This window comes from Piliocolobus tephrosceles, chromosome 12, assembly GCF_002776525.5.
Source record: "Piliocolobus tephrosceles isolate RC106 chromosome 12, ASM277652v3, whole genome shotgun sequence".
Taxonomy (NCBI): domain Eukaryota; kingdom Metazoa; phylum Chordata; class Mammalia; order Primates; family Cercopithecidae; genus Piliocolobus; species Piliocolobus tephrosceles.
Genome location: NC_045445.1, coordinates 39,523,173 through 39,550,663, shown reverse-complemented (window position 1 = coordinate 39,550,663; position 27,491 = coordinate 39,523,173). Strand labels below are relative to the sequence as shown.

Here is a 27,491-nt window from a genome sequence, read left to right as displayed (position 1 = left end):
GACATTCATTTGCATGACGTCAAGATTTAAATAAACATAGACTGACTAATGAGCAATATGATAGATTAAAACATAAAAAAGAAAATCCCAAATCATTTTCTGCAGAATATATTGGGAGTCTAGCTACCTGGCTGCACTTTAGCCAAACAAGGTTTCCTTAAAGTAAATCAAGCCTTGATTGAGTTCTGCTTCAAATTTTTCAAAAGAGTGCTTCAACTTATTACGACTCCTCTTTTACTTTTATGACTATTAGCCGTATCCCTTTCACATTTCTTGTAATAACCAGATCCCAGATAACAGAGGGTACCTTCTGTATTTAAAAGTAATCATTTTCTAACACTTGTAGTTAAAGAAAACATTTCTACCTCACCCACACATGGCATCTTTTTAAAAAACAGAAGCGTTGATAAACAATTTAATATTGTATACCCTGGATTTAAACATTTAAAATATACTGTGCATGTGGGTAAGGTAGCAATGTTTGCTTTAAATACAAGTATTGGAAAAACAATTTTTAGAATAAAATTTTAACTAGTATAAAAATTGATGAAAAAATTGAATAATATCCCAAAGTTAGCTTTCAGTGGAGAATTTTAAATGGGAGTTCATTAATATCTTGCTGACTATCAATAATGTAAATGCTGAGTTTATGGTTTGGCTTCATGATTAGAAATTGTCTTATTCTTTTATTATGCTTTTAGATTGAATTGGATATAGGCTATTACCTTATAAAGGGTTAAAAAAGAAAACGAATTCTGGACAAATATTCATCTAGATGCCTTTAATTATATTTCATATGATCATTTTGCCCCTGTACTAAAACATTTCCTTTTTGAGGAGTATTCAATTCCCTTTATTTGTATTCAGAACTCCTTTGAATCTTTGGGGGTGATCCCAAATGGCAGCAAGAAGAAAAGGTTATTTATAGCTTGTTAGTGACTTTTATCAATGTTCCATTTTGATTTCTGATTACTTTTCCCTGGAAAATATATCTAGATACCTTACCAATATCTTTAATGAATGTAAAGCTGTACCATTTGTGTTGCTACAAAATAATTTCAAAAGAGTTATTCAAACTTTCGTCCGCAGTCAGATCTTAACTTGTGGTACTCCAGCCTGCTCTTGATCTGTCTGAGTAATCTTGTAGATTTCTATCACATCATCATCATTTAAGAAATATTTTGTGGACCGGGAGTGGTGGCTCACGCCTGTAATTCCAGTACTTTTGGAGACCAAGGTGGGCGGATCACTTGAGGCCAGGAGTTTGAGACCAGCCTGGCCAACATGGCGAAACCCCATCTTTACTGAAAATACAAAAATTATCCAGGCGTGGTGGTGTGTGCCTGTAATCCCAGATACTCGGGAGGTTGAGGCAGGAAAATCGCTTGAATCCAGGAGGCGGAAGTTGCAGTGAGCCGAGATTGCACCATTGCACTCCAACCTGGATTACAGAGCAAGACTTCTTCTCAAAAAACAAAACAAAAAAAATTAATATTTTTTGAAGCTTAATTATACCCGACATTGTAAAAAACACATGTTAGAGAATATAGCACTTGTTCTTAGAGTCACAAAACTGTCAAGGGAGGATTTAGCAAACATTTTACGGTTCCACCATTGAGAAATTTTCTTTTATTTGGGAAGATAAACTGTATTGGCATGCAACAAAAATCAAGACATTATATAGTGAAGGACTAAATTGTGTACCACATAAAAATGAAGGAAAAGAAACAACCAACGGAATTTTGTTGGCATAGATAGGAAATGAGTTGAAGCTTGATGACAGTTTAGGGTTTGAACTGGCACAGAAGAAGGACAATATTCCAAAGGGCTGTAGGATATTCATGTTTCACGGTATGAGAAGAGGTAAATTAGGAACTAGCTAGTGGGGATGAGAGTCGCCTCTGATCTGAATATGTATAAAACAATGGTGAGATATGCACCATTAGATGTTCTCTGGAGAACTGAAAATGTGACACTGGATCTCTGGAGATAGGTCCACCCAGGAAATCAAAGAATTTGGAACAATCCATGCTACACTGGTTTAGCTAAATTTCAAAATTGTCCAAAAAAGAGAAGGTTGTAGAGTGAAAAAGAAAAGAATAGAAATCCAAAAATTAAGAAGCTTTTTATTTAAAGCTTTGGGTAATATTTAAGAATGACATTTACCTGGGAATATTAATAATGAATCTTTCTCAGGTTTTTCCCCAACTTTAGGCATTGTTACATTCAATGATTGTTAAGATTCTGCTCTGGGCAAGACATTTGACTGAGTACTTCCAGGCTTCCCAGAAGAGGAAACAATACTTAATTTTGATCTTTAGTATTTTGAAGTCTAGTCAGTAGCTGGAGATCAAATATATGAGCTCTACACGAAGGATTTGGCAGAAAAGGTTACTGTTAAATTCAGAGAAGATTCTAGGAGCACAGTACATAGAAAAGAGATTGCATGGGATGAAAATATTGATACAAAAACCTCTTTACCCCAAAGCCCAAAGAAGAAATATAAATTTGGATCAACCCTTTTGGGTGCCATTTTCACTATCACCTAAACATAGAGTGGCCAAATCTCTTTTTGACTTACTCACAGAGATTTTCGGATGGATAAGACTTTTGTTTAACAACAAAAAAAGCCTCCATGAGTCTGGAGTCATCCATATTCAGTTCTGTTGTTTTTATACCCATAACTTAATACAAATAAATAAATCAGCAAACAGGAGTTGAGTGCCTTTTGTGTGTTTAGCAATGGATTGGATTATTTGAATGATGCCAATAGAAATATGTAAGCTCCCTTATATAGTTAAGAGTCATATCAAGTATTTGTTATCAGCAAACCCTTAGAAACCAGAATTATACCTTGGTTTAAGTTACAAGTAAGTAATGAGCTGTAGATAGACTTTCAGTTAAAATTAATAGTCTGAATACCACATGACTGTTAGTTCTCAATGCCAAAAAAGTTATCCATTGTATAAGATTATTTTTAGGAATACCAGCAAAGTACTTTATAATTCCTAAATGCATGGATGACGTTATGAAAGCAACAACACATTAAATACTAAGCACTCTAATAAAGCAAGTAGAACTAAAGCATACTGATCACATTTGTAAGTGACTTAATATTGTCTATTATTATTAAATTATATATTATTAAAGATTATTAAAGATGAACAAATTAGGACTTAGAGAGGGTTCTTGATTTGCTTCAGGTCATACAGCTAATTACTGGCAAAACTGCAGAGAGAAGTTAAATTTCCTAACTCTGAAATCAGATTCTTTTCCACCATAGTTCACTGCCTCTTGAAGGCTATGTCGCATATTAAATGAAAGCCTTTAAAAATTTGACTACATCATACTGTCCTTGAGAATCATGTCATGCTGAATAAATTCAAAATGAACAGAAAGTACATTTGCATTTTTGGCTTCAAAAATTAGAAAGTTAATACAAGTATGTGAATACTTTCAAAATTATGACTTTTATTCTTCCTAACATATAGGTAGAAGATATATATGTGTGTGTTACATAATATCCGTATATTTCACAGTGAGAGAGAAACATGTAAAGACAAATAAGTATTTTTTGAAGTTTAAATTAGATGACTGACCAGTTGACAGGCAATGTGCTCTTATTTATGTTAGCCTTTATTTCTTAATTTATTTGAGCAATCGAAGTCTGAAAGAGCTCAAGGCTGGATGCTTCCTTTCTATAAATTACATCTCTTAAAACGTACAAATGCAAGCATGAGTCACTAGCTACAGAATTCCAGCTTTAATCCATTATGTCATTTTTACAAGGAAACCAGTGACCTTCATGTGGTTTTTAAGGACAATGTCTCTGTGATCTACAGACTATGTGAAAGGTGAAATCATAACATGAACAATCAAACAAGCTCAATGGCATGATCTAAAAGGTAAAAAATAAAGTGCATTTTATAGATTGAAATCTATTTACCTCTGTGATTATTTTTCCATGATTCATTTGCATATGTGCCTTGCGTATATTGTATTGATTTGAAGTTAAACTGAAACATTCACATATGTTAAATCACATTTTAAATAGTTAACTTGCATTGAGGTGTGCACAAAGGAACGGTGATGAGAAGGAAAGCACATAGCCCACAATGATCCTCAATGTATGTTTTGATAGGTAATTTGAATTTTCTATTTACTCAAACTTATGTTAGTAATTTTTAAACTATAGTATTACTGAAGATTTTATTTATATATACCATTCCATCTAGTAAATATAGAGCAGAATCTCGGAGATAGGAGGAAGTCCAAGAAAGAAATCACGGGCCCTTCTAATGAAAAGGAAAGAGAAAGGGAAAGGAATCAACAAATATTGAGCCCCGACCATATCCTACTCAGTGCATGTTGCAAGGTACATATATTATCTCATGCAATTCTCACAACAACTGTAAGAAAAAGGAAACGGAAACAGAGACAGGTTAAGTCATGTGCCGAAACACACAGCTAATAGAGCGTTGAGCCAAGATTCAAACCCAGGTCTGTCTAATTACAAAGGTTGTGTGCTCTTTTTCAATGGTACCTTGATTAACAGCCTTAAGGTTTAAAAATATGCCAAACACCCATGCACAACAACATGCTCTCAGTATAACATTTACTTAATCATTTACAATGTTTTCAAGGAACTAAATGGAAGACATGTCAGGGAACATCAATCATATATCACCTTCTACAAATTAGGAATGTGTGTATTTTCAAATATCTCATTTCATTTTTAGAGGTGAAAGATAGCTATTTGCTAATAGAAATAAAGATGGAAAAAGTATGCAAAATGCTATCTAATGATAATAATTGGCAATGGAATAGGAAAATAAGAGGTGAATCACAATATTTAAAAAATATTAAAAATATTTTAAAATATCACCTTAAGAATCACATTTACTGGGAAATAAAAGGCAGTTATAACAACACAGGAAACATTTTGACTGCATATTCCATGAAATTAATACTGTCTTTATACTTTTGTAGCATAATAAGTGATTCTATTTTAATCTAATTTCATATATAATAGTAATGTCTTTTTATAATTTAACAAGTTCAAATCTAAACACGACACTTACATTTTAGATGCAAAGTATATATAAGATCCAATTTTAAAGGTCCATTTTATGTATTCTTTAACTTTAAAATGTTGTCTTCTGTCATATAACTTCAGATTGATAATATATTTTGCATTGATTTTTTTCTTTAATTTTTACAGTGAAGCTTGTCATTTCAAGTTTAGCAACTATTATGACTAGATTTTTTTAATAAAAATAAAGCATACCAAACAAATCTACCTGCTATCTAAGAGTATTTTAAGAATCAGTTTCCAAATACTATTCAGAGCAAAATCTATAGAATATCCAGAAACTATCACTAGTTTTTTAACTCATTTCTGAATTCATTAGCTTTTAAACTATTCTTTTTTTTTTAAGGAAAATCACTAGTGGTCTATATGCTGGTACAATTTAAGCAAGAAGACAGTTGAGAGGAAGCGATAGGTTTGCAAATCAAGGAACAAAATTGCCCCAAATAACTTTTAATTAATATCAACTGTGAGTAGAGAAGTTAAAATGAAATATCAAACACAATGTTTGCCCATGATAAAGAAGGTATGGAGTTTCTTCTTCTTGGCCATTTATTGGATACTGAAAGACTTGACATTTTCCTCACCAAAGAAATTACTAGGACCTATGGTACAACATTAAGATCAATGATGAAAAAGAATCATCCCCAACGGGAGAGTTTGCATTATTCTGATTATACACAAGCATTGATTATTTGCTGATGTGAGAAAGGGTCAATATAAAAATTGATCTTTGAATGTATCTTATTCAATTTTTTAATATTTCAAAGTGCTTCAGTTGTTTGGCATATTTGTCATCTCTTTAATTTTTTTTTAATGTCCTGCTCCAGCTTCCACATCACTGTAAAATGTTAATGCATTTTTCATACACATACAGAGCATCAGGATTTAGGATTATTATTTTTAAATTAAAATCTGAGGCTGGGCACAGTGGCTCACACCTGTAATCCCAGCAATTTGGGAGGCCAAGGCAGGCGGATCACCTGAGGTCAGGAGTTCAAGACCAGCCTGGCCAACTTGGTGAAACCCCGTCTCTACTAAAAATAAAAAAAATTGGCTGGGCATGGTGGTGTGTGCCTGTAATCCCAGCTACTCAGGAGGCTGAGGCAGGAGAATCGCTAGAACTGGGAGGCGGAGGCTGCAATGAGCCAAGATGATACCACTGCACTCCAACCTGGGCAACAGAAAGAGACTCCATCTCAAAAAAAAAAAAAAAAAAAGAAAATCTAGTCTTTCATGAATCTTATGTGTATAAAATGTTTACACTTTTATTATGTAAAATTAATATATTCCCCCAATGGATTTTATAACAATACAGTCAGTTCCTCTTGCAAAGGAGACCTTTTAATAACTCCCCTACTGTTTCATTAAAATTGAGGTTTAATATGATCCTGTGTTCTCACATTTGAAAATCTATCTGCGTTTTCATTTGAAGTACTGGCTTTAACCCCGAATCACTTTTAACAGTTTTATTGACCTGTAATTCACATACTATCTAATTTGCCCATTTTAATGTGTAGAATTCAGTGATTTTGAGTACACTCAGAGTTGTTAAATCATCATCACAATTTAGAGTATTTCCATCACCCCGTAAAGTAATCCTATATTCATTTACAATCACTCCTCATACTTCTTCAACCCTCAGCATTAGGCAACCAGAAATCCTCTTTTTGTCTCCGTAGATTTGCTTTTTCTGAAAACCTGCAAACTTTTAACAGATGTACTTGCTGGGTATGTCAGAGAAGTTGTTTGAGATTAAGAAGGGTTGGTAAACAAAATAGAATTTGTTGTTAGATTTAGGCAATAGGGTCTTGATTTATTTGGCTAAGTTCTTAATTTCTTCACACTTCTGAAATGAAAGTAATAAAATTTGTCTCTGAGCTTCTGTCATCCTTACTTTTGCTATTCAATTTTATTTTAGTATTGCAAAATCAATAAAAAGGAAGTCATCCTCCAAGTACTCCTCTTCCCAATAAATGGATTCAGAAAAACTAAGTTTCAAACTCAGGAAAGTTAAATTTCTAGTCCATTTCTTTTATTTTTTTTTCCCGTTCCATCCAATCAAGATTTGCCAAACAAAACTATCCTTTCCAGGGAAGGGGCATTTACCTCAAAAAACTTTTGTACACGTGCTATTTGCAGTTGAATGTCATAAGAAGCAGTTGATCGAAGTGTGCCATCTGTTTCTTTTCTAAATCTCTACTATGCAAGACACTTCTTTAAAAATTACACTTATTCAGAGGATTTTTATGAAATAATATCGCCTGTCATTCTAATTGGCTCTGAATACTTCTCTTGCAATAGTGGTGTAGCATAACACATTAGTAGGAACTTTCAGTTGGTGTGCATTTTGGCCACTAGCATCACTAATAAAAAAAGTACATAAAATCAGAATACAGAAACTGGGGCTTTCTACATAAAATCTGATTTTTTATTAGTATTGAATATGCTTCCCATTAAAACAATAAATCTGATATGTATTATTTAATATACTACCCATTAAACAATAAATTTCATAACACCTAATAAAATATGAAAATAGGTCCTATTAATTACATCCTCAAATACATATTTTAATATTTTTCTGAAATATATATGCTCTTTACACACTAGAATAAAATTGTTTTCATTACCTGAGTTGTGCTAAATGTGAAGTGGTGGGAGATGCACCATTCTGTATTTAAAAGATTTCTCCCATGTTTTTTTTCTGTTGTAATTACTCCTTTGGTTGACCACGTTCGTTTGGACTTCTGATCATTGTTCCAAGCATCCACTCCATTGCTCTATTTGACATGACACAGTGAGTTTAAAAGATAGTATCGTGTTAGACAAAGATTGAAGTTTTAAATAATACATGATAACTTGAAAGGGAAGTTAAGAAAATTTAAATTAATAAATAAAGATGAGGCAAGGGGATATGTATGTTTGCTTTAAATAGCCTATGAATAAGACTTAGTGAAAGAAGAAAAAATCGTTTTGAGCAAAGAAAGCGTGGAAGATATAGAAAACGAGCAGAGCATACTGTATATTTCCATTTACATGAACTTACAGAACTGACAAAAACCTACAGTGGTAGAAGTCAAAAAGTAGTTGCCTGGAACTTGGAAGATGGTGACTACAAAGAAGCAGGAGAATGGAAATGTTTTATGTTTCCGTCAGAGTGACAATTACACGGGGGGAAAACATTCATAGAAACTGGTCAAGCTCTACATTTAAAATATGCACACATTAGTATATGTAAATTATACTCATTAAGGTAGATTCCTTAAAAAGTCAAAGTAGGCAGTAAAGGGTACCATTCAGTCCCTCTGTGGTCCTGTTTTAATACTGAATGGAAGACAACTCCCTTCTTTTTAAATGGTCATGAATATCCATGAATATCGAAAAGAGTGCATTAAGCTCTTTGCAATGCCTGCATTTCCTCATCCTGCTCAGGATTGACTACTGGCATTTTAATGCACAGTAATGTGGGCATTTCTTTGATAGACATTCCACTTTAAATGCCTACTTTTTCCGTATTATTTCAACTGAAGGAGAAATAAGGCAGCAAACTTATCTATTAAATATTCACAGGGTTCTTATGACTTTTAAAGCATGATTTTGAATTGAAACTACTATTTTATATTATCTTTTCTCAGGGTGGGCTGAAAACAAACTAGCAATAATTTCTCTAGGAAAAGTAGGATAAAGTCTGTCTTGAATAATCACAAAATCACACTTAATGTCACCTCATAAATCAGATATAAATAATGTCAGAGGTAATAGAATTGCACATGTGAAATTTAAAAGTATTCTATGCACAATTTTTGTAGAATAGAATGGCATGCTGTTTGGATTAATATGTAGATCAAGGTTATGGTCAGGCATATCTATGTTTTCTATCTAGAGTCACTCGCCTACAAAGAGAAAAATATCGTCACTGTGGAAATCTAAAAAATAATACTTTGGTAAGATGGAGAGAAACGTGAAATGACAGAACGTTAATAATAAAATATATCTCAAATTTACGTATAATTAGCTGAGAGGAAAAAAATGGGAAAGGAGAGTGGATGATAGATGCAAAATGTTAATATAAAGAATGTCGTGATCAGGAGGAAGGGAAGAAGCAAGTGAGCCTAAAGAGAAAAAAAATTGACCTCACTCAAAGTACTTCATATTTTTGCAAAATTAATTAAAATTTTAGAAATCGACACTAAAACGTTAGAGACTTCAGAAAACATTTTCAGCTGATAGGTCTTGGAGAATTTTTTTTTAAAGAATATCTGATTGGATAACTTTTAATGACGGAGCAGTAATGTTTTATTGCAAAATACCTCAATCCTCCCCCAAGGGGGAAAAAAACCTCAAAAAATAAATCCTTCGTGAATAAATGGCATAATTAAATCATAGCTCACATTGTTCTGACTGCAATAGTCAAAATTCGCCACTAGGGGGCGGTAATTCCGTTCTTAGCAGTCCTCGGTCCACAACCTTTTCATTCCCTCCCAGGGTACTTGAACAGTTAGGTGAAATTAAGTGGGAGCTTCGACGGGTATAACAGGTCATTAATGTGTATTGAGATGATCTCATGCGTTTCTGCGATGCAATGTATAATTCTTATTGTATAGAATAATAACTTGGCCACCAGCTTCCTCACTAAGCATGGAGTCTTATCATTGCTCCAAGATTGCTATTAATTTTGTACATATTAGGTAGAATCATTTTACCTTCCTTTTTCCCAGGAAATTATTTTTATTTACTATGAGTCTCCTACTGTTTCATGAAAATTGAAGGTTAATGTGATCACGTGTTCTTGCATAGTCATTTCAATAAATCTTTGCTGTAAAAGAGGCAAAAATAAAATGTTGGTTCAAATTTATAAATACTAAATGTATTTTCTGAAATGTAGACTAAGACAGCAAAGTTTTAATCCAAGTTATTTTTCACTCATTTGAAGTTAGAACTATTTTTTAGTTTCATAAGGAAAGAAAAATATAATTTGTTGGTATAGTACATTGTATCTTGCATGATGTAAGGGGTAGTCATTAAATTATTTAAATGCAGCTGTAACATTTATTGAATATTTTATATTATACTTCAAATATGTTAACTTATGTTGATAAATTTATGAGCTAACAAAAGGTCTTATCCTCAATATAATAATTAACATTTCCTATGTTTTTCTCATAACTTTAATGATCTTTACATCACTCCATTTTACTTACTAGGCTGAGTGCAAGAGTTAGCTTTATATTTTTAAAAATAATCCCTGCATTTAAAACTTTTTTTGGTCATGTTTTATGTGTTTGGGGAAATTTTTGATTTTTAAAACATGTCAAATATTAACGTCCTTGCACCAAATTTATTTGTCCTACTGCAAAAATATAGCTGGCTAATATTTGTTTCTGTCTTCTTTTTGCATTCCAGAAAAAATACTGGCAACTGATGCTCTTACAATAATTAATACAGAAAGGGTGATTTTCAAATGTTGTTTCCCCTTCCAGAGTCTAATATTGTTTTAGTATCTGTGGATGAAATACTATTTACTCCCGCTCTGTAATTGTTCTATGTGAAATGTTTCAACTTGACATTTGACTTAGAATCTTGCTAATTCATTTAGAATTCTTAACTAATATTTAATTTCCTCTTTAGCAGAAGGACGAACACTGACTTGCCTGTTATAGGAATGGGGTCCGGATCCAGACCCCGCCAGAGGGTTCTTGGATCTTGCACAAGAAATAATTCAGGGCAAGTCTGTAAAGTGAAAGCAAGGTTATTAGGAAAGTAGAGGAATAAAAGAATGGCTACTCCGTAGAAAGAGCAGCCCCGAGGGCTGCTGGTTTTGTTTTTATTTTTTATTATTATTATTTTTTGAGACAGAGTCTTGCTCTGTCATCCAGGCTGGAGTGCAGCGGCCGAACTCCGCTCACTGCAACTTCCACCTTCCTGGTTCAAGCAATTCTGCCTGCCTCAGCCTCCCCAGTAGCTGGGATTACAGGTGCCCACCACCACACCTGGCTAATTTTTGTATTTTTTAGTAGAGACGGAGTTTGACCATGTTGGCCAGGTTGGTCTTGACCCCCTGACCTTAAGTGATCCGCCCACCTCGGCCTCCCAAAGTGCTGGGATTACAGGTGAGAGCCACTGCGCCCTGTCCTGGTTGCCCATTTTTATGGTTATTTATTGATGATATGCTAAACAAGGGGTGGATTATTCATGCCTACTCTTTTTAGACCATGTAAGGTTACTTCCTGATGTTGCCGTGGCATTTGTAAACTGCCACGGCACTGGTGGGAGTGTAGCAGTGAGGACGACCAGAGGTCACTCTCATGGCCATCTTGGTTTTGGTGAGTTTTAGCCGGGATCTTTACTGCAACCTGTTTTATTAACAAGGTCTTCGCCGGGTGCGGTGGCTCACGCCTGTAATCTCAGCACTTTGAGAGGCCAAGGCGGGCGGATCACGAGGTCAGGAGATCCAGACCATCCTGGCCAACATGGGGAAACCCCGTCTCTACTAAAAATACAAAAAATTAGCCGGGCGAGGTGGCAGACGCCTGTAGTCCCAGCTGCTCGGGAGGCTGAGGCAGGAGAATGGCGTGAATCCGGGAGGTGGAGCTTGTAATGAGCCGAGATCGCGCCACTGCACGCCAGCCTGGGTGACAGAGCGAGACTCCGTCTCAAAAAAAAAAAAAAAAAAAAAAAAAGGTCTTTATGATCTGTATCTTGTGCTGACCTCCTGTCTCATCCTGTGACTTAGAATACCTCAACTCTCTGGGAATGCAGCCCAGTAGGTCTCAACCTCATTTTACCCAGCCCCTATTTAGGATGGAGATACTCTAATTCAAACGCCTCTGACATACCCGCTGTACTAATATTTTGTTGTTTTAAATTCATTTTATATAAATGAAACTTCTTTCTTCTGAAGTTTATAGGTATCAGCCTTACTACTTTTCAGTCATTCATTATATGTGAATGGTATATGTACTCTGCGTAGCACCTTACTTATGGAGTTCTTACTGCATTTTTCTCAATGTTTGCTTTTAGGGTTATCAGCTAACACCCGCGAGCATCTATAACATAGGCCAACCGACGCCATCCTTCAAAAATAATTGTAAGTATACACATAAGGTTGCCTCAATACTCTTATTTTGAAATAATATTCAACTATTATATTAAGGTGATTCCTATTATTTTGCTAGTGTAGACCTACCCCTGAACTAGTAAAACGTATGCCATTAAGGGCCGAACATGTTTGAAAAAGAATATTATGTAATTGGTAAATGGCATTTTAATGCAACCTGAAAAAAAACAAAACTCAGCTTATTTTATTACTAAGTAATGTATGATGCAGACCCCTTACCAAATCATTAACCACCACTCCACATTTATAGTAAATAAGTATAAAGTATGATAGTATAAATTGGGACAATTAGGTTAGTGAAGTTCAATTTTCTTCTTCAATGACAAACCCTTGTTTTTTTTTTTTTTTTTGGTTTGTTTGTTTGTTTTGAGGTGGAGTCTCACTCTGTTGCCCAGGCTGGAGTGCAGTGGTACAATCTCAGCTCACTGCAACCTCGGCCTTCTGGGTTCAAGTGATTCTCTTGCCTCAACCTCCTGGGTAGCTGGGATTACAGGTGCACACCACCACACCAGGCTAATTTTTGTATTTTTAGTAGAGACAGGGTTTCACCATGTTGGGCAAGCTAGTCTCGGACTCCTGACCTCAGGTGATCCGCTCACCTGGGCATCCCAAAGTGCTGGGATTACAGGCGTGAGCCCCCAAGCCCAGCCTACTTTCAGTGATAAACTTTTATATCCATGATTGGAGTGTGTGAAATCTAGCTGTTGTTTCCTATGATAAATTTTAGAAAGCATAGCTTTTCAAAATACTCTCAATGGATGCACTTAAAAACCTCAGCAGGGGCAGGGCGCGGTGGCTCAAGCCTATAATCCCAGCACTTTGGGAGGCCGAGACGGGCGGATCACGAGGTCAGCAAATCGAGACCATCCTGGCTAACATGGTGGAACCCCGTCTCTACTAAAAAAAATACAAAAAACTAGCCGGGCGAGGTGGCGGGCGCCTGTAGTCCCAGCTACTCCGGAGGCTGAGGCAGGAGAATGGTGTAAACCCGGGAGGCGGAGCTTGCAGTGAGCTGAGATCCAGCCACTGCACTCCAGCCTGGGCGACAGAGCCAGACTCCGTCTCAAAAAAAAAAAAAAAAAAACCTCAGCAGGAGAGGAAGGGAGCAGAGAATTTTGTTTCTCAAAAGGGAGTATACGTTATAAATGCTGAAAAACGCAGATCCGGATAATGGAACACTCTACATTCTATAGATGTCCACAGTATGATTATTTGATTGGGTAAATATATCACAAGTTAAACAAGGTGAATTTAAATTGGATTCCTTATTTTAGACTCCAGACTGCATAGGGACTTCTCAATTAAATTTCTGATTGTTCTCACAATCATATACAAGTATTTAATACCACAAAATGTTTTTAGAATGATAGTTTTGGAGGAAGAACTGATACGATGGTATAGGTTAAATCGTTTTTGACAGTAAAATTTTAACAAAAATTTTTAGTATGACGTTAATATATACACATTAGATAAAAGAAGTGAAAAGTCGAAGTCTATCAAAATTCGAAAGAGGATAGGGATAGAATAAGGTTGGGAATGTCTGCTGCACATGTTATTAATCAAAAATAAAAGAAATAAGAAAACAGTGATTTTACATCAAGACAGTTGCATCAAAATGGCTGCATTAAAATGTACCCTTTGTCAGAATAGCCAATCATTCTGTTTTATTCAACTACTCACCACTTAAGATGATGGCAAAGGTAACTTTCTTTGATGCGTATTGAAGAGAGTTCTTGATGCTGTCAACAGCTTTCCAGAGGGGAAAAAAGAAAAAAAGAAAAAAAAATCATAAGGGACATTCAAAAAGTATAAAATGTAAAATTTTAAAGAAACCCCACAGCAGTCCTGAAAGAACACAGGAAGTCACTCATTCTAAGTGTTTGTGAAGATACAAGTTTGCTTGCAGATATTTTCACTGCGTTGGTGAAATAGGTTAACCTGGACATGCAGGTAAGTTTCTACTCTCAGGCTTCAAACAACATTCACACAAGACTATCTCACATATATCATTGGCATGGTAAACCTTGCCTGGTAGTAAAGACCAAGGTCAGCCTTACTAGAATGTGAAGTTTGCCAATTTCATCTTTACTGTCTTCTTTTCAATTCTATTCTGTCCTTACCATGTTGTTTTTCTACCTCTATGTGCCAAATATTCACAACTCTATAGTGAGTACTCCTTGCTTCTCTGCCAGGCCTCTTTGTACATACACCTGTTGACACTTTGCTCTTATCCAGCTATTAATTAGAGACGATTTGATACACAAATTCGTCATAATGTGGCAATACCTTACAAGTCCTACCCCATCTAGAGGGAGGCATGGTTTAACATGTGGTTCCCATAACTGAATCCCTTGATGAGCTAAAGGGGAAAATAAGTCTCAAATCTCATCATGTAGGTATGTAAGGCCTTTGCCTACTTCACTTCTCTGTAAGGCTGTCTTTGTCAGGGCATATCGGTGACATGAAAAAGATATGTACAATATATTTATTATAGAAGGTTGGAGCTTGATTATTTACAGTAAATAATGTTGGTGTTATTAAATATATTAATTCTTACTGTAAATAGAAGAGTACCAAGAGTTTTGTTATAATGTGTATACATCCACAGGCTGATATTTTTTGAGTTTTTTTTAATCTCTGGGTTCTTAGAGATTTCTTTGGCTATTTTATTTTTATTTTTTTATTTATTCATTTTTGAGATGGAATCTTGCTGTCTCCCAGGCTGGAGTGCAGTGGTATGATCTCAACTCACTGCAACCTTCGCCTTCTGGGTTCAAGTGATTCTCCTGCCTCAGCCTCTTGGGTAGCCGGGATTATAGGTGCCCACCACAACGCCCGGCTAATGTTTGTATTTTTAGTAGAGACGGGGGTTTCACCATGTTGGTCAGGCTGGTCTTGAACTCCTGACCTCAAGTGATCCAACAGCCTCGGCCTCCCAAATTGTTGGAATTACAGGCATAAGCCACCATGCCCAGCCATCTGTGGCTATTTTAAGCTACATAATTCAATAAATCTTAAAAAGAAATTTGTCTCCACTATCATTTGAACTTAGTAATACCTTCTGTAAAGCCTTACTTGTACTACCTATTCTACTGTGATATAGATGTACGTATATATTTATATCACAGTCAAAGTAACAATTTAGGTAATGTAGTCAATGTCTCCTGTGAAATTAATCAGTTGGACAACTGTGCTCCTCCTGAGTTGGATAAGGTTTGTAAGAGCAGTAAGTATCAAAGGTAAATATTATTTTTTTCTGTAAAACCACTTCAACATTTCAAGTTATTCACATAAAAGGTTAATGTAATGAGGAAATAGTACATATACATTGGTTCTACATTGCCAAAACATGATTTATAATTGTCACTCTCTTGACACTTATATTAACAATTTAGGAATTTTTATCTTTCAATTATGTGGTTTTTTGTTACTACAAATAAATGCAAGTTCAATTAACAGAATCTGTTTTCAATATGAGTTCTCTAATATAGAACTGAGTATCTACTGCAAAGTTATTTACTCTAGGTTACCAAATTACTTTGAGAAAAACATAAATAGGCTGGTCATGGTGGCTCATGCCTGTAATCCCAGCAGTTTGAAAAGTCAAGGTGAGAGGATTGCTTGAGCCCAGGAGTTCGTGACCAGTCTGGGCAGTATAGTGAGACTCCCATCTCTACGAAAAATTTAAGAATTAGCTAGGCATGATGGTGCAAACCTGTAGTTCTAGCTATTCAGGAGGCTGAAGTGGGAGAATTGCTTGAGCCCAGGAAGTCAAGGGTGCAGTGATCTGTGATCGCACCACTACGTACATTCCATGCTGGGTGATAAAGCAAGATCCTGTCTCAAAAAAAAGAAAAAAGAAGAAGAAGAAGAAGAAAAACAGAAATACAGAACTAGACCATAACAAATAGCAAATATTGCTTACACTGATAGATAATTCCATCATTTCACTTTGCAGTTTGTTGTAGTTATCTGTTTTATTCACAAATATTTTAATTTCACATCTTTGATTTAAAAATGAAATATATTTTACTATTCACCAGTTCTTCATTTGGTTGCTGTAAATAATATATAATCAAATGACTGTATCAACAAGTCAAACATATACTGTAAATATATACACCTGCTATGTACCCACAAAAACTAAAAAATAAAAAATAACTTATGAAAGTCGCAGAGAATTGAGTGCGTTAAGTAACAATAATTTGTTCTATGTATAGTAAATGCATTTTATATCACTTACAGGAACTAACATGGTGTATTGCACATAATATACATTCAATAATATATTCAATAATTGGTTTAATAATAACTATCAATATTATCATGACAAAATAACAGCATGTCTAGAAGAGAGGTACTCAATCAGGAATGTATTTTAGTAAATGAGCATACACATTTAAAGCACAGGAAAACCTGAGCTTTATATTTCCACATTCTGCACAGCTTTTGCTTTTGCTAATCAAAAATTTAAGTGATCCTTTATAATTATCAGTTGAAGTCAAAACACGTAAGATTAACTAAGTACTTAAAGAACTGATTATCGTAATGAATAATCTAACTTAGCCAACTGATAACTGTTAAGACTATCTTCCACACGTATTTTTCACTCAACAGTCTGTGCCAAAATTCAACAAGACTAACAACATAGTTTAGCATGCGTCCTTTCTAAGATACCACAACGTTTGTGAAATAAGTGAAAATTACCTTGTTTTGGAAAGGAAGGTAGCCAAACGTTATCAAGGTAGTTTCAGAGTTACATATTCATCCATATTAGATAACAACAGTAAAATAATTTTATATGTATGTTTTCTGGTTTTCAACATATGTCTTTCAAAAATCGGATTGACTTTTTAAATTATACATTTTCAAAACATTAATATCTTCTTAAATATAAAATATAGGTATGACTTAAGTAACTGTACCAAGTAAATTAACACATGTCCTATAAGAGGATATTATGATTAAAGAGATTATGACACAAGAATATTGATTTTTATTTCACTATTTGAAAACGTGTATTAGTCTTAGCTTTAGTACATATGACTAATTTAAACGTAGCATAGATCTTTCAAATAAAATACAGACATTTTAATTGTGTGGAAGCTTTTATATGCTGTGTGAAGTGACTATTTGCATATTACATCATGTTTCAATTGCATTTTGCTCTTATTTAAAAATGATTTTTCCTCCAGCAAATTAAACATATGGCCCAGATAAGTAGTACATTGTGTACATAAAATTTCTAACAATTCCTTTCCGAGACTGCCACTGTGTAGATTTAAGTACAGTTGTGCACGTAGTTTTCTCATAACAAGTCTTTAGAGATACTAATAAACTAATACTAAAGTAATAATGAACATACTATTAAAATATGAAAACCAAATCATGCATGTGTGGTATATCCATTAAATATATACGTAAATTAATCTCTATATAGTTATTTGTGCTTCCATAAAGTATTCTCAGTGACTTCATAGGGTTTTAATTGTGTAAGAAAGTACTCTCAATGCGTCACAAGTTTCTTAGCATCACAGGGAATTGCATTGTTATTCAGATAGTTGGATTAACAAGAAACTGAGTCATCCTTGAATGGCTTCCTCTCCCTTATACCCCATGATAAATTTATTACTAACTCCAGTCAACTCCAGTCAGTTTTAATTCCTAAATATCTTCACTCCATTTCTACAAACATTATACCAGTTTGGCTTTCCATCATCTCTTTAGTACTAGAATGACCCTCTAACTAGTTCTCCCAATTACACATTTGCACTCCCCAATCCATTCTCCCAATTCTTATTGCTCCTAGGAAGACAACCTGTTTATAAAAGACAACCTGATCTGGCTCCTCTTCAGCATCATATATTTCCTCACCCCCGTCATGAATAGTTGGGCCCCACTGATCTACTTTCAGTTCCTTGAGCACATGATCTCTCTGATCACAGGGCCTTGCCAGAAATTGTGCCTTCTGTTTTTTTTTGTTTTTGTTTTTGTTTTTTTGTTTTGTTTTGTTTTGTTTTTTGTTGAGACGGAATCTCGCTCTGCCGCCCAGGCTGGAGTACGGTGGCCCCATCTCAGCTCACTGCAAGCTCCGCCTCCCGGGTTCCCGCCATTCTCCTGCCTCAGCCTCCCGAGTAGCTGGGACTACAGGCGCCGCCACCTCGCCCGGCTAGTTTTTTGTATTTTTTTTTTTTTAGTAGAGACGGGGTTTCACCGTGTTAGCCAGGATGGTCTCCATCTCCTGACCTCGTGATCCGCCCGTCTCGGCCTCCCAAAGTGCTGGGATTACAGGCTTGAGCCACCGCGCCCGGCCTGCCTTCTGTTGTTAATACTACCTTGCGTTCCCCATCTCTCCTAATACTTACATCACCAGTTACACCAGTTAACTCTTATATAAGCCATCAAAACACGAGCTCAAAGTCATTTTTTTTTCTGGGATCGGGGAAGACTTCCTGCCCACCATATCCCCTAACACAAGGTGAGCATTCTGTTATATACCCTAATAGATAACATCATGTACCTTCCATCATAGCAATTATTATAGTTGATAATTATACACTTATTTTTGTGATTCCTTGAGGATTCCTATATCCTCCACTAGATGTTAATTAACTCCATGAAGTCAGGAACAGTATTGCTTTTGCTCAATATTGTATTCTTAGCATCTAACACGCTACCAAGGCTACACCAATGAATTAATAAATATTTGTTGACTGGATAACTGAATAAACAAGTAGGTATTATTTATGAAAAAGTCATTTGTATAATTTTTGGTGATGGTTGCTCTGTGACTGTTCTATTGCAAAGGATATTTTTCTACCTTCCCCCCAGTGGCAGCTGTAAATATTGCAGCCTGGTGAAAAATGAGAAGTCTCAGTAACTAAGACCTCAACAAAGGGTTGTATATGTGAGCTATCAACTCATAACTTACAGCAGTAAAAGTACTGCTGTGATTTTAAGTGTAATGTTATCTATACAAGCAGGTGAAACTTATAAATGCCTAATACCACATTTGCATTATTGAACAGTCCAGCAAAAATTTTGAGTAAGTTTCACTTGCCCTGTTTCATGCAGCAAGAGGTTCACATTCACATTTTAAGATCTCAGATAATCAAATTATATCACTGCTATGCTTTATTAAATAAGCAAACTCAAATGTATGTCAAATGAGTTATAGCATAATTTATAAAGTTTTAATATTATTGCTAATAGGGCTTACATTTCACACTATATATATGCATACATGTAATACAGTACAAATATATTGCCTGAATATATGACTATATGGAATATATATATATATTGAATATATATGAATATAATTGAAATATGGGGTTAGTAAATGAATAACTTGCTAAGTGATATAATTCTTAGTTCATATATTCTCCTGGCTAAGCTTTCTTGTTTCTGCTTTAATATTACATTATGCTTTATATGTATTACATGGAATTGCACTCGGCTATTTTGCAATGACCCAAATTTGCCTTAAATTCTGTATATCTACCATAACTCATACATTTTGTTATCCTGGTCATGTTTCTGTTTTTTCATCTGCTAAAAGATTGACGATTTTAAGACAATATGATGAGTGCTAGACTAGTGCAGTCAGGCTGGGGAGGAATCTGAGTTCTGCATTTTTTATTTATTTTTTTTTTGGCAGAGGAGTCTTGCTCTATCACCCAGGCTGGAGTGTAGTGGCATGATCTTGACCTCACTGCAAACTCTGCCTCCTGGGTTCAGGTGATCCTCCTGCCTCAGTCTCCCACGTAGCTGGGACTACAGGCGTGGACCACCTTGCCTGGTTAATTTTTGTATTTTTAGTAGAGACGAGGTTTTACCATGTTTTGCAAGGATAGTCTCAAACTCCTGACCTCAAGTGATCCACTTGTCTCGGCTTCCCAAAGTGTTGGAATTACAGGCATGAGCCATGGCGCCTGGCCTGAGATTTTGCATTTTTAACCAGCTCCCAGATTTCCATGGACTACACTTGGAGTCACAAGGTAATGAATCAGGGGATGTGAAATTTTTGAAAAGAGCTGGATGATAAATACTTTGGATATGGGAACCATGTAGGCTCTGTTGCCACTACTCAGCTCTGCCATTGTAGCTTGAAGACAGCCACAGACAACATATGAATGAATGAGTGGGGCTGGGTTCCAATGAAATTTTATGAACACTGAAATTTGAATTTCCTACAATTTTCCCATATCATGATATATTATTTATCTTTTTATATTTTTTCTTTTTTTTTATTTTTTATTTGAGACGGAGTCTCGCTCTGTCGCCCAGGCTGGAGTGCAGTGGCCGGATCTCAGCTCACTGCAAGCTCTGCCTCCCGGGTTTATGCCATTCTCCTGCCTCAGTCTCCCGAGTAGCTGGGACTACAGGTGCCCGCCACCTCGCCCGGCTAGTTTTTTGTATTTTTTAGTAGAGACGGGGTTTCACCGTGTTAGCCAGGATGGTCTCCATCTCCTGACCTCGTGATCCGCCCGTCTCGGCCTCCCAAAGTGCTGGGATTACAGGCTTGAGCCACCGCGCCCGGCCTATTTTTTCAACTGTATAAAAACATATACATCATTCTTACCTTGTAGGCCATACAAAAACAGTCTGTTGTTTGCCAACTACCCTGCTATGGTATAAGATGCCAATAGATAACTGTTGTAGAGGCTGGAGTGGAGGTAGAGTGTGACAGGATAGGCTTTGTAGAAAGGATTACAGTTGAGCTAGGACTTGAAGAAGGAAGGCTTTTCCTGGGCAGACAAGTAGGAGAAAGTGAAAGACAAAGATATAAGCCAGCAACAGCATTAGTGTGTTCTCTGAACTGAAAGCATTGGATTGTGGCCTGAGAAGAACAAGCCCTTTTAGGTTGAGAAGGCTCAATGAAAGGGGGGTCCCTTAAATGCATGTCTAAATAGTTTTAAACTTTAATGAGTAGTCGTGTCAGGTGAGCATGCAGAATGAGCATGGGGGATGCTATTAAGTTCGATCTTTTAGAACTTCAAGTCAAGAGAGGACTGGACTACTGGGAGGGAGAAAGAATAGAAATGACTGAGGAAACCAGGAAAAACTGCACTTGAAAGGCCAAGACTCTTTGAAAGTGACTACAAAATGTTCTCAAATGTAAACTTTGTGGAAGCATTTATATAAATGATCGGGGCTTGCAAATTTATTGGTGAAATGGGAAATATGTGTCATATAGCCAGACAGAGCAAGCCTGTCAAGCCGTTTTTCCATTGCTACAGAGCACACGGCAGATTAAAAAGGGAAGCTAAGAACTAAGGATTGAAGATTTGAAAAATGGTCTCCCCAGATGTCTCAGTGTCTGACTAACTTTGCTGATAAGCTACAGAGTAGGAATACATGCTGAGAGGTAAAATGAGCATATGAGTTTTATAAAAGATGTTTCTGGTGGTGGCAGTGAAGTGAGATAATGAAATACTACAAAAAAACACCAGAGCTGAGAATTATGAAAAATGGGATATCAAATACAAAATTAACAAAATCTAGTGCCTTTGAAAACTCTCTTCTCCCAATTATTTTTCTATTTCCTATCTAGTTCTCACCCATTTCCCCACAGGATGCTGTCCAGTTGTTTTGGAGGTATGCTTCATTGGAATAGTTAAGATTTGCTGAGAAACTACTACACAAAAAGCATGATTAATAAAAAAATCTCATAATCCAATAAATGCTGAATTTTACTACCATTTGACAGATGAGGAAAGAGGGGCTTGGAAGCCTACTTTATTTATCCAGATCTCCTCCAAAATAGGCAATACATCTGCCAGTAGATGTGGCTTACCTATCTACTATCTACTGCCAGTAGATGTGGCTTACCTATTTTACCTGGTAAAAAGTGGGAAGCAGAGTAAAGAGAGAATTTCCACTTTTCCACAATAAGGGAATGCTAGTTAATCTTCCAGATGTACAGGGAAGATTTGTCTCTGGCTTTGTTCAAATCAGAAACAATTACCTAAAAGTTTTGGTCACAGCATTTTAGGTAATTTTTAAATACTGGCTAACAATGACAGGGAAGGCAGTAGGGTTTCATTAATGGAAGTTAGAAAGGGAAGCAAATATAGACATAGTAAACTTAATAGGGTTTAAAAAATTCAAAGGACCTGTGATCAGATTTCCCACCAAACAAGAGAGATGTTAAGTATAGTTATAAGCTATCATGTACTGAGCATCTGCTCCATGCCAGGCACTACTGGACAGTGTACAAACTGTGTCCTTTGATTTTCACAACATTCCAATGACAGTGGTTATTATTACCTATATTTAACATATGTGGCCTAGGGGCTTAAGTGAGTTATCCACAGTCCCCTGAGTCCCATAGGTTTCTATTGTGTCACTCTGGTGATATTAAGTACCTACCACATACCAGATGTTAAACAAATGTTAACTATTGTTTTCTTGCTAGTATTGTCATTATTATAACTGACATTTACTTAAAACTCCTCCAAGCCTTACTTACCTTAACCATAACATGAAAGTCAACACAAAATAAGTTTGTCAGAGTGATTAAATGAAACAGCCCACTTAGAGTTTCTAGCATACAGAAGCCACTTAGTCAATGTCAAAACCCTATAAATTTTCTCTTGAAAGATGTTTTTTATTTTTACATGAGGCTATATAAGACAGTGGATGTTGATGCTTTCAGCTATTTAGTGACATGCTCCTGGATAATGAACTTGATGTTTATCTTCAGAAAGCAATGTGTGACTAGAAAATGACTTTTTTTTCAAGTGCCTGTGATCAGGAGGTTAGGAGAGTTTATGGCTGAAATATTCGGCATACACTTCAAAGTTTCTGAGTCTTTTCTATTTCATATATTTCATATACTATTTCCTTTTCCTCTCTTCTTATAATTTATTTGCCTAAGGACTTAAACAGATATTGTATACTGTTTGTGTATTTAACAAAATAGTATTATTTATAATGCAATTAAAATAGTCTAAACCATTGGTGTCTTAGTCTACAAGTTGTCTTCTTTTTTTTTTTTTTTTTTGAGACAGGGTCTTCCTCTTTTCCCCAGGCTGGAATGCAGTGGCATGATCGCAGGTTACCGCAACCTCCGCCTCCCAGGTTCAGGCGATTCTCGTGCCTCAGCCTCCTGAGTAGCTGGGATGACAGGCATGCACCACCACACCTGGTTAAGTTTTCTGTATTTTCAGTAGAGACAGAGTAGGCTGGTTTTGAACTCCTGGACTCATGTGATCCACCCGCCTCAGCCTCCCAAAGTGCTAGGATTACGGGCATGACCCACCCCGCCTGGCCCCAAAAGTTGTCTTTTAATAGTTGAAGCAATGTTTACTGGTAGTGCACAAGTGCTCAATAAATGTGTTAAATAAATATCAGATGAAAGAGTAAATGAACGACTCTTTCCATTATTACTTATTATTTTTATATCTTTAGATTTCCACCAAGAATGCTTCCCTAAAATTGGATATGTACGTATCTCTGCCAATTCATTTTGGCAAAACACATTATGTTCTCCTAGATATAAAAGCACAAATGAATTAATCTTTGTTACACTTTATACTTAAAAATTATATTTGAAATTGATTTTGCTACTTGATGTGCTAACATTTAAATGCAGCTCCGCTTCCTTACATTGTTTCCTTCATAATGCTTCTCTTCATTTAAAATTCATTTTGATGAGTTCTGGCACTCCTTGTGCCTTTAAAGCGTAAGATAAAATTTCAGTTTACAGACAGATCTTTATGTTATTGACTAACAGCAACCTCTGATTCCAAAAGGAAAAAAAAATGAGCAAGTATCTCTAGCATGTTAAAAAAAAAACAAACTCCTGATAGTTTAGGATCTTCTCCAAATTTGTCAAATAAAGGCACAGCTAGAATGTATATTATTAAAAAGAGTAATTGTTTGGGAAAATGTTTATTTGAGAGCTTATCATCGAAAAGCTAGCTCAGGGAAAGAAAGCCCTGATGCCAAATTAGGGAAAAACAAATGAAGAAAGGGCAAGATTAGCATGCATTGTAATGGAGGATGCTAAATAGGGCTCAATAAGACAGTGCATATTGATAATTTCAGCTATTTAGTGGCATGCCCCTGGATAATGAACTTGACATTTATCTTTAAAAAGATATTTGGATATGGTTTACATGAAACCTCCAAATTTCAATAGTTGGTGCCACCTTCACCATAATAAATGAGTTCCCGCTCTGTTGATTTCCATGACAGCTGGTTGTTCAAAAGAGCCTGTCACCTCCCTCCCCGCACCTTCTCTTTTGTACACACCAGCTCCCCTTAGTATTCTGCCATGATTGGAAGCACCCTGAGGCCCTCACCAGAAGCAGATGCCGGCACTATGCTTCTTGTACAGCCTGTGCTTCTCTAAAAATATTCTCTACTTATGGTTTGGATGGTTGACCCTCCAAATCTCATGTTGAAATTTAATCCCCAATGTTGAGGATGGAGCCTAATGGGAGGAGTTTGGGTCATGAGGTAAAATCCCTCATGAATGGTTTGGTACTGTCCTCATGGTAATGAGTGAGCTCTTGCTCTGTTAGACACCATGGGAGCTGGTTGTTAAAAAGATCCTGGCATCTTTCTCCCTCTCTCTTTTTCTTCCTCTCTCACCATGTGATCTTTGCACATGCCAGCTCCCCTTCACCTTCCACCATGAGTGGAAGCGGCCCGAGGCCTTCACCAGATACAGATGCTGGCACCATGCTTCTTATACAGCCTGCAGAACTGTAAGCCAAATGAACCTCTTTTTCAAATAAATCACCCAGCCTCAGATATTCCTTTTTAACAACACAAATAGATTAAGACAGAAAGTGAGAAGTGGCTTTTGAGCTCAACATTGAAGACAGAATAGAATTTAGAATTTGGAGGGGGAAAGAGAAAGAGTATCTCAAAGTGTGTGTTGGAGTAGGGGAGCTTCATGAAAAGCTTGGAAACCAATGAGTGTTGAATGAGGCAGGGCTGATGGTCTGTGGCCTTACTGGGTTATACTCAGTAATAGGAGATCAGCTGGAATAGGTAAGGTGACAGCAACTTCCAGCAACTCTATCTTCATTAAGTGTTATGATATCATGCACCAGAGAACATAAAGTTCTAAGTTTATTTTGAGGGAATGTTATATAAATCCAAGATCATTATTTTTTATTCTTCATATTAATAGGCAGTGCATTAAGTGTGCATTAAAACCAAAAATGGATAACCAAGGAAATGGTAAGAGGCAGATGCCGATTTGGTGGTTTTGATATTTACAGTAGCTTTTCCAAAGAGAAGTTCCTGTTAAGTGCTTAGAAATATGGGACTGGCCAGCCTAGGCAACATGGCAAAATGCCATCTCTGCAAAATAAAATAAAATAAAATAAAAAATTAGCCAGGCATGGTGGCACATATCTGTAGTCCCAACTACTCAGGTGACTGAGGTGGGAGAATTACTTGAGCCCAGGACGTTGAGGCTGCAGTAGGTTGTGATTGGGCCACTGTACTCTAGCCTGGGCAACAGAGCAAGACCATGTCACAAAAAAAAAGAAAAATAAAAAGGAAAAGAAAGAAATATGGGACTGGAACTCCCATCTTTGTCTCATGGTTTTGATGCTTTGTGCTACTTATTACACCTGTAATAAACATCCCTTGCCACCAGGTGGCTACAGAGTTATGCCATGTTTTCAGGAGGTTAAGACTCCAATGTGGTGAAAGCTTTTCTAAGTCACAACTTTTAAAAACTGATAATGTATTTAATGTTCTATTTACTATCTAGACAGTCTTTTAGGAAAAGTTGACTTGAGTTCATCCCTTCTCAATATTCACAGGTTTAGAGAATTGATTTATATTCCCAAAGGGGACACTAAAGCAAATGAAACAGAACAAATTCATATGATTTGCATCCAGTTTCTACTGAATTCATTGAATTCTGTCATTTAAAAACAATTTTTATTCATGTTCCATAATTCACTGATTGAGATTCCTTATGGCAGAGTTACAACTGTGAGAAGAGAAGTTCACTGAATTAGAGGAAGAGAAGGATAGCAAGGCACTTTAAAGCCTTAATTGGAAGGTCAGAGGTAATTTAAGTAGTAGTGGTTGGAAGAATACAGATTCAGTGTGTCTGACTTCATTAAACATTATATCATGGCCCACAGAACATAATGTTCTAAGTTTGTTTTTTGGGAAAATTACATAAATCCAAGATTATTATTTTTGACTCTTCATATTAATAGGTAACGCATTATGTGGGCATTAGAACCAAAAATGATGTAACCTAGTTTTTAAAAGGCAAAACACTGCAATTAACATATCAAAATTCTCCTGTCACAAGGAAAAGATGTTGTTCATTGCCCTAAATTATTCATAAGTTTTCACATAATTTGCTGTAAACATCTGACCGATAGAAGAGTCCAGAACTAGATAGAAGAATAGATGTTGATACAATGAATTTCATCTTTTCCCCCTTCTTCTACTTGTGCCTATGAGGGTTATAATAAAGAATGAGTGGACTAAGGTATCTGGAAAATATATTCTTAAATATTAGATTAATTCACTAAGATAACTATGGAGAACTATTATGTGATCAGCACTATGCCAGGAATTACTGGGGTTCCAGAAACGTATTGGCCAAGATCTCTGACCTTCACTTAAAATCTTATTGGTGAGATAAGATTAATTAACATAAAATAAAGAAAAAGAATAGCGTGCTCTAAGCAATAAGGTTTATACATGTACAAAGAGGTGAGGAATTAATGAAGCCTGCATTTCAGCAGAAGATCCTTAAGAAAGTGTGCTTATCAACTGGGATGAATTGTATAACCATTTTCTGTCATTATCTCTTTCATATCATTGCACAGCCTCTTTTTTATGCCCCATGCAGGCCCTTGCACGTGGTAGGTGCTCCATAAATATTTGCTGCTTGATCAAATAATTTTTTGACAAGGATATAGTAAAAACAAGCAAAAGAGAGACATTTTGTTTTTCTGTTGAATAGTTATCTTGAGAAAAAAAAATCTGCATTGACCATGATAGAGTATCTTACCATTAGATCATAGGATAGGAAAGTAAAGCTTATAAATCTGCTTTCTAAAGAGTGCAGTGCCCAGTAGTTCATCCTCACAGCCTTGAAGAATGAAGGTCAAAACTGGAATGCCTAGTGAATCCTGAAAAAAATTTTAGTTCACTAGTCTGAATCAATTAGACATGACCTATAATATCAAGATTGCATGTGGCTAGTAGTTAACTTTTCAGCAGAAATGTTTCTCTAATGCTTGGTATATCTAAAATTTGATGGAAATATTTAAATAATGTGAA

General features: G+C 35.9%; 1 protein-coding gene across 2 annotated transcripts in view; it reads left to right on the top strand.

Moving 5' to 3' along the window:
* HTR2C (5-hydroxytryptamine receptor 2C) overlaps nucleotides 1-27,491 on the top strand; it is a 324,849-nt gene that overhangs the window by 11,980 nt on the left and 285,378 nt on the right. For both annotated transcript variants that reach the window (XM_023203046.1, XM_023203045.1), the window contains exon 2: nucleotides 12,113-12,179. The gene's annotated coding sequence lies outside the window, so the exon portion shown is untranslated. The remainder of the gene's footprint in view (nucleotides 1-12,112; nucleotides 12,180-27,491) is intronic.